This window comes from Cervus elaphus, chromosome 24, assembly GCF_910594005.1.
Source record: "Cervus elaphus chromosome 24, mCerEla1.1, whole genome shotgun sequence".
Taxonomy (NCBI): domain Eukaryota; kingdom Metazoa; phylum Chordata; class Mammalia; order Artiodactyla; family Cervidae; genus Cervus; species Cervus elaphus.
Window position 1 is genome coordinate 47,581,000 of NC_057838.1, and position 9,072 is coordinate 47,590,071.

Here is a 9,072-nt window from a genome sequence, read left to right on the forward strand (position 1 = left end):
ATTCTTTTTTTTCTAAATTATTTTCCATTACAGTTTATCATAGGATATTGAATATAATTCCTCATGCTATACAGGAGGACCTTGTTGTTTATCCATTGTATATATAAAAGCTTATATCTGTTAACGCCCAACCCCTCTCCGTTGGCAATCACAAATCTGTTCTCTATGCCCATGATTCTGTTTCTGTTTCATAGTTAAGTTCATTTGTGCCATGTTTTAGATTCCACCTGTTAGTGGTATCCTATGGTATTTGTCTTTCTCTTTCTGACTTACTTCACTTAGTATGATAATCTCTAGGTCCATCCACATTGCTGCATTATTTCATTCTTTTTTATAGTTCAATAGTAGAGAATGAGTTGTTGTCTATAAGGGTATTTCAGTGTTGTGGTTTTTTTGTTTGTTTGTTTTGATGAAAATCTAACAAAAAAAATACATGCATCTTCTGGATCATCTTTTTTCTTCTTATAACCAAGTATTGCCACGCAATGCCAAGGCCTACATTTGCATTGGTGTTTATGACTCTTTTGGAGCCAAGAAGAACTACTTTGTCTCATGCTTAAGAGTAAAGGCAGACCTTCCACAAAAATTCTTAATACCTGCCAAGGGGGACCACATAATATCATGGCACACTATGATGAGTTCAATTAAATTTGCAAGTAGTGATTTCGGGTCAGCAAGCAGCAGTATCTCTATGACTATTGTTCATATTCTATTTCATAGATAAGTTCATTTGTGCCATATTTTGCCTAGATTTAATCTTTAATTTTTATAGTCACATAAAGCTAATAAGTAAAATAAATGTTTGCCTGATTTTATATCGGCACTTTATTAATATCATAATAAAAATAGGAATTTCCCTGGCAGTCCAGTGGTTAGGACTCTGTGCTCCCAGTGCAGCGGGCACAGGTTTGATCCCAGGTCAGGGAACTGAGATCCCACAGGTCATATGGTGTGGCCAAAAACCACATATATAGGTACATACATAACAGTATAAAAATTATTTAAGTGAAGTTTAGGGATTGGTGTGATTTTATTTTTTTCATTTAAAAAGAATCACATTGTTTTGTTTGGGAAACAGTGATGTTGAATATAAAAGCTTGCATTTTAAAATAAGCACATGAAAAGATGTTCAACATCATTACTCACTGGGAAAATTCAAGTTAAAACCACATCAAGACTCCGTGGCTGCCATTGCAGACCTGACTCACTCACAGCTTGCTCAGCTCCCTCTGCAGCCGTGTCTTACAAACCCGGTATGGCTGAGATTGAGAAATTCTGTAAGTTGACGTTGAATGAAGCAGAAATGCAAGAGAAAAATCCACTGCCTTCAAAAGAAATGATTGAAGAGGAGAAGCAAGCAGGCGAGTCGTGATGAAATGTGTGCCGCCAGTATGTATTGTATATTCCATAAGCATTGTCTTATTTTATTTCTTTTAGCTGTTCAGCTTTGTAATATGCAAAGAGATTGGATCAAGTTTAAATGACTGTGCTACCCCTTTTCACATCAAAGAATGGAGAACTACTGACAACATAGGCCACGCCTGCCTCTCCCTCCTGTCTGTCTGGCTAGCAGGGAAGGAGAAGAACTTGCTTGTTGGTGAAGGAGAAAGCTGGATGGAATGAGAGTGAAATCTGGAATAAAAAGCAAGCTGGTCCAAGCTGACTTGTGGGCTGTAAAATGCAGTTTAATCAGAGTGCCATTTTTTTGTTGTTCCGATGATTTTAATTATTGGAATGTACAGGTTTGTAATATGCAAATAAAAAGTTATAAAACCTGAAAAAAACCCACAACAAGGGTATCACCATGTATCCATTACAATTGTTAAAATGAAAAAGACTATATTAAGTGTGGATGAGAACATGTAGTCACTGGAACCCTGTAACGCTGCTGGTAAGAATGTAAAGTGGTGTAATCACCTTGGAAAGGAATCTGGCCATTCCTCAAAAAGTTAAATGCAGTTATTGCCATATGACCCAGCAATACCACTTCTGGGCATACACTCTGAGGAAACCAGATCTGAACGAGACACATGCACCCCAATGTTCATCGCAGCACTGTTTATAATAGCCAGGACATGGAAGCAACCTAGATGCCCATCAGCAGACGAATGGATAAGGAAGCTGTGGTACATATACACCATGGAATATTACTCAGCCGTTAAAAAGAATTCATTTGAATCAGTCCTAATGAGATGGATGAAACTGGAGCCCATTATACAGAGTGAAGTAAGCCAGAAAGATAAAGAACATTACAGCATACTAACACATATATATGGAATTTAGAAAGATGGTAATGATAACCCTATATGCAAAACAGAAAAAGAGACGTAGATGTACAGAACAGACTTTTGGACTCTGTGGGAGAAGGCGAGGGTGGGATGTTTCGAGAGAATAGCATGTATATTATCTATAGTGAAACAGATCACCAGCCCAGGTGGGATGCATGAGACAAGTGCTCGGGCCTGGTGCACTGGGAGGACCCAGAGGAATCGGGTGGAGAGGGAGGTGGGAGGGGGGATAGGGATGGGGAATACATGTAACTCCATGGCTGATTCATGTCAATGTATGACAAAACCCACTGCAATGTTGTGAAGTAATTAGCCTCCAACTAATAAAAATAAATGAAAAAAAAAAAAGAATAAACAACCAACACTCTTATAACAACAACAACAAAAAAGTTAAATGCAGTTAATATAGGACCTGGTCATTCCACTCCTGCATATTTATCCAAGAGATATGAAAACATATATTCCCATAAAGATATTACATGATTGCTCTTTGCAGTGTTTTTTGTAGTTACGTCAAACTGGAAACAATTCAGTGTTCATTAACAGGTGAATGGATAAACAAAATGTGGAATATTCATAAAATGGAGTATCACTTAGAAAAAAAAATAAGAGGAACTATTGACACCCCCAATAATGTGGATGAATCTCAAAATTTATATGCCGAGTAAAAGTAGGCAGCTGAGAAGGTACATAGTCTATAATTCTGTTTAAATATAACTCTTGAAACCCAAAGGATAGTGACAAAAAAACCACTGGTTGTGTAGGGTTAGGGTAGTGATCAGGAGAGAGGGATGATACAAGAGCATGAGAAAGCTTCTAGGGAGGTGGAATCACTTTTTTAGATTGTGATGATGATTTTATAGATGTAGACATATTTCAAAACTCATCAAATCATCCCCTTTATACACAGTTTATTGTGTGTCATTTACACCTCAATACAGCTGTTAAAGAAATAAAAAACACACACTGCTAAACCTTGCCTTCAGACTGTCTTGGTTTTGAGCCCACCTTTGACTCTAGGGCGTCCCTGATGGCTCAGATGGTAAAGAATCCACCGGCAATGCGGGAGACCTGGGTTCAGTCCCTGGGTTGGGAAGATTCCCTTGGAGGATGGCATGGCAACCCACTCCAGTGTTCTTGCCTGGAGAATCCCCATGCACAGAGGAGCCTGGTGGGCTACAATCAGTGGGGTCATAAAGAGTTGGACATGGGTGTCCGACTCTTTGTGACCCTGTAGACTGCATCATGCCAGGCCTCCCTGTCCATCACCAACTCCTGGAGCTTACTCAAACTCATGTCCATTGAGTTGGAGATGCCATCCTACCATCTCATCCTCTGTCATCCCCTTCTCCTCCTGCCTTCCATCTTTCCCAGCATCAGGGTCTTTGCCAATGAGTCAGTTCTTCATGTCAGGTGGCCAAATTATTGGAGTTTCAGCTTCAACATCAGTCCTTTCAATGAATATTCAGGACTGATTTCCTTTAGGATGGACTGGTTGGATCTCCTTGCAGTCCAAGGGACTCTCAAGAGTCTTCTCCAACACCACAGTTAAAAAGCATCAATTCTTCGGTGCTCAGCTTTCTTTATAGTCCAACTCTCACATCCATACATCACTACTGGGAAAACCATAGCTTTGACTAGATGGACCTTTGCTGGCAAAGTAATGTCTCTGCCTTGTAATTTGCTGTCTAGGTTGGTTGTAGCTTTTCTTCCAAGGAGCAAGTGTCTTTTACTTTCATGGCTGTAGTCACCATCTGCAGTGATTTTAGAGCTCCTCAAAATAAAATCTGTCACTGTTTCCATTGTTTCCCCATCTATTTGCCATTAAATGAAGCTGTCTTAACTGCAAGCTGTTTGACTATTGGACAATTGGTTAATTTTTTGAGTGTCATGTGAAATGGGTATAATGATACCTACCCTAGTAGGTTATCTTAGAGTCAAGTGAAATATATGTGCCTTCTAACAAAGGACTTGCTTCTTAGTAAATGCCCAGTAAGTAGCAATCATGCTAGAGTGGTATTCTACCTGAGAGAAAGCAATCTAGGCCATATGTCTACATAAATATTTTCTTTTTCCTGGAGATCATAGTATATTCTCATTATTTATGACCTGTGACAACTTCAGTATAAATGTGCTACCATTTGTTTTTATGTAGAGTTACTAACAACAAAAACGCCCATTGCCTAGGGTACGTCCTACATCTGCGAAATTAGAATCTCTATGGGTGAAAACCAGGCAGCAGTATTTTAACAGCTTTGAAGTGACTCAGATATATGGGGAAGCTAAAGAAAGAGGACTCTGAGGCTGTGCTTCTCTCAGTGTGATCCCGAGACCAGCAGCACCACATCACGTGGGAGCATCTTAGAAATGTAGCAGCTCAGGTCCAAACCCAGCTCTGCCCCAGGCTGGTTTGTGTGCACGTTAAAGATGGAGGAGCAACAGGAGAAATCGTCTCAGAGGGTCCTTCCTTCTTTCAAATACTGTGCCAATGTTTTGAATATGATGTAACATAATATCTCATTTTAAATCTTGTTGGGAGGAATCACAGAGACCAGAAGATAATACCTCTGAGAGAAAGGCAGTTCAGAGAAATGTTTGCTGGAGGAGGTGCTTACTTCCCAGAACAGAAGGCTCTCCATCAGACCTTTATAAAATGATAATATGGGATGACTGGGGACAAATTGACCTCGATAGAAACTCAGCATTTATATACTTAGCAAATGGCTCTATTTATATGGTTCATTTTCAGACACTTTCCAAATGTTGCAATTAACACAATAAACTTTTCTTTCAGGAATTTGATTTGATGGGCCACTATTTCAGTTCAATTATAATCAATTGAACTAAATTTTATGCTGGGTTTTGCTGAACTGTCTTGTTTAATGTAACCCTCATATTAACCCTATGAAACAAGTTACCATTAGTTAACCCATTTTTATAATGGAAGGCAACATGGCTTTGAGTTCTTGGTGATTTGCCCTAGATCCCATCCAGCTAGAAGCTGGCAGCGTGGGGATTTGAACTCATGTCTGTAAAGATCAGAGCTTGTGTGTGTGCCAAGGCTAGTTGGGCAAAGAGGGGAAGTGCTTGATTCTGGAGTTGGCCTGCTGGGGTTTAGGTCTTGACTCACTGTTGAATGGAAGAATACATGAATGATTTTGCTGTATAACATGACTGTGGGGTAGGAAAGAAGGGCCAGAACAGGAGGGAAGTATGGTGGCAGTCAACCTCTAACTCAGAGGGTTGGTAGTGGGGAACTGCAACCTAGGGTTGATCGGAAGGATGGAGTTGCGGGAAGATTGAGGTGTTGATCGTGAAATGTGCCTACATCACGTCTTTGCCCAAATTTCCCCGCCGCCCCCTCCCCGTCTTTGCCCAAATTAAGTGATACACATAAGAATTATATCTGGCACATGGCCTGACATCTATTAGCACTTAAATGGTAACTATCTCTAGGCTCAAGGACAAGTCTATTGTTACTGTTTTCTGTCAAACAAGAGTCTGTGCAGGAACCAGCTGCCTCATCTATTATTTCATTATCCTCCTTTCCTAAAGGTGATTACTGCAGACTGGAAATCCCACACAGCTCCATCCTAAAGGTCTGTTTCAAAGATTACAAAACACTTCTTTGCAATTTCTCTCCTCTATTATTTTCTTTAGTAGTCTAACTTGATTTTTACTATTACTTAATTTAAAAAATCTTAAATAAGAAATTGATTTTTTTTTGTGAAAAAACAGAAAGCACATTTAAGCAAAAATTAAAAAAAAAAACATATAACTCTAATCTTTTGTTCTTTAATATTTAGGTAATTGGCAATATCTTACCATTATAAACAGACTTCCATGGTGGCTCAGACGGTAGAGAATCTACCTGAGACCCAGGTTCAAATCCCCGGGTCAGGAAGATCCCCTGGAGAAGAAAATGACAACCCACTCCAGTATTCTTGCCTGGAGAATTCCATGGACCAAGAAGCCTGGCAGGCTATGTTCCATGGGGTTGCAAAGAGTTGGACACAACTGAGCAACTAACATTTTCACACTTTCACTTTTTTCATTATAAATAATGCTGATATGACCATCCTTGTCTGCAAATCTTTGTGCATATCCTTTATTATTTCATTAGGATATATTTTGCAAGAACAACCAACAAAGGTATTTGTCACCAGCACTGGTTGTGATTTCTAGCCCTAGATTCAGGGTATAAGCCCTTAGAAACTTAGGTCTGTCACTAAGAGGAGAGACTTGCTAAGTGGAGAAAATTTGCCCTTCCTAATTTACATGTAGCTTCCCCTGAGATTGAGCCTGTTCTGGTATGTCTCAAAGGTAACATTTAAAAATAATTAGGTGGGGAACTCACCTAATAAAAATCCCTGAGGACAGCATTTTCAATTCTTCAGATCTTTTCCCTGGGTTTTTCCTCTATAGCTGACTCTAAACCCAAGGTCTGAAATGCCAGTAGGAATGGTAATCTCTCTGTTTAGTATAAAACTTTCTTCACTCCTCAGGGGAACTCAAAGTACTATTTTAGGTACTTTTTGCACAGTCTGAATTCTGGAAAATTGCATCACTTTACCATCAACAAAGCCAAAATAGTTCAAATTGGTCATTCCAGTGATGAACAGAGCATCGATATGAACAGAAACCAGATCTAAAGCAACCAGTCATACTTACTGGAAAAAAATATTTTCCCTGAAAGCAACGTAAAAATTAGAAAGAAAAGCAATTCTTTTTACTAGTACAAGGAAGGATATAGAAGAACACTGCAGGGATTCATGTGAAAAAAAACAAAAACAAAACTCACCTCCATGTATCAAAATAAAGTAATCACTGATGGATGAGTTTCCTTTGAGCTGAGAAAAGGAACCCTGAATCATTTGTGCTGCCTTCCCATTACTTATGATAGGAGAGAGAGGGAAAGATGTGGCTGCTGACATGGAAATGAAGGATTTTAAATGTTCTCCAACTGACTTCCAGGGGAATTCCACAGCATGTTTGCCTCCAAATATCCAGTTTTATAGCCCCAAATGGACCTCGAGCCTCTAGACTCAGCTCCCATATCTTTGTTCAAGACTTTCCTCTGTCCAGCAAAAAAGGGATGTAGTCTAACCGCATAGCAAGACAGAAATGCCTGTTCTTCTCAATCTCTTGTTTATAGTTCTTGGCTTGCTGAAATGTTTATCATGTGATCTTTGTAAAATATTTACATGGAAAACCTTAAGCTAAAAATGTGTTCGAGTTGGCAACTAATTTTTTTTTGTTAAATGGGAAGACTTATATAGGCACTTCACCAAAGAGAACAATCAGTATTTGAAAATATTTGAAAGGTGCCCAACATTGTAATTACAACAGTAACACAAATGAAAACCACCATGAAATTGCCACTGAAAATCTATGATGGCAAAAATTGTATGTTAGAAAGCTGAAAGTGTGTGTGGATATCTAATGCCTTCATAATTAAACACTAATGTGTTAACTATCTCGAAGGAAACATGTTCATATCTACACCAAGAGGCAGATAGGAAAATGTTCATAGAACATTATTCCAATGTTGTGGCCATTAAACCCTAAATTTTATCAACAATACCGTTGATAATTAAATTATTATATTTACACAGAAATCCCAAACTACAAACTACCGTGCATGCAACAACATGGATAAATCTCAGAGATGTTTGCAAAACAAGCTGACATGGAATAAATACTGTGTGATTCCATTATATAATATTCAAAACAGGCCAAACTGAAGAATAGGTCAGGATGGTGGCTACCTCTTATGGAGGAGGAGTAGTGATTGATAGAGAGGCAGGGGAAAGACTTCTAGAATGCTGATCAAGTTCTATTTCTTTCTTGATTTCATGGGTATGAACAGTTTGGAAAAATCCACTGAGCCACACAGGATGCAGGAAACCTTTCTGCATGTAGGTTATACTTTAATGAACTGGTTTACTTTAAAATAAGATTAGAAGGGAGATGCCTAATAAATATGCAGGTCAGCTTTTTTATGGGGTGAAGATAAGAACAGTAGTTGATTCCAGGACAACGGTTTATATAATTGTATCTTATTCTGCTCACCAAGTGTGGGATGAAAACTTGTGGGTAAACAAGTTTTGCTAAATTGAATCTTGTTCTTTAAGGAGATCTTGTGCCAAATCATTTTGAGAAGGTCCTTGCTCTCTAATTCATCTTGTCTGTGAATTAAGAAACTTATTCATTAAGCTTGTCCCCAGAGAGGTACACCTATAATGCTTCAAATATGGGTCATTTGTAGTTGTTTTATTTAAGCTACAAGCTGTATTCTCAAACAGCATCTACATTCCCTGGTGGCCCTGATGGTAAAGAATCTGCCTGCCATGCAGGAGATGCGGATTCGATCCCTGGATCGGGAAGATCCCCTGGAGAAGGAAATGGTTACCCACTTCAGTATTCTTGCCTGGGAGATGCCCCGGACAGAGGAGTCTGGCAGGCTACAATTCCATGGGGTTGCGAAGAGTCTGATATGATTGAGCCACTAACACCTTTTCTCACTACTATATTTGATTCCTAGGGCTGCCATTAAAAAGTACTACAAACTGGATAGCTTAAAACAACAGAAATGTATTCTCTCACAGTTTTGGAGATCAGAAGTCTGGAATCGAAGTATCAGTAGGGCTACATGCCGACAGGCTTTGGAGAGGAGTCCTGGTCTCATCCAGGTTCTGGTGGCTCCTGGCATTCCTTGGCTTATGGCATCATAACTCCAGGTTTTGCCTCTGCATCTGCACAGGGCCTTGCTCTCTGGGTTGCT

The 9,072-nt window shown here is 39.2% G+C and overlaps 1 long non-coding RNA gene across 1 annotated transcript; it reads left to right on the forward strand.

Annotated features, from left to right (window-relative positions):
• Positions 1 to 1,477: 1,477 nt before the first annotated feature.
• Positions 1,478 to 7,809, forward strand: LOC122683137. Its single transcript, XR_006337636.1, has 3 exons — positions 1,478 to 1,556; positions 4,333 to 4,339; positions 7,798 to 7,809. It is a non-coding gene; the product is annotated as an uncharacterized LOC122683137 (long non-coding RNA).
• The last annotated feature ends 1,263 nt before the right edge of the window (positions 7,810 to 9,072 follow it).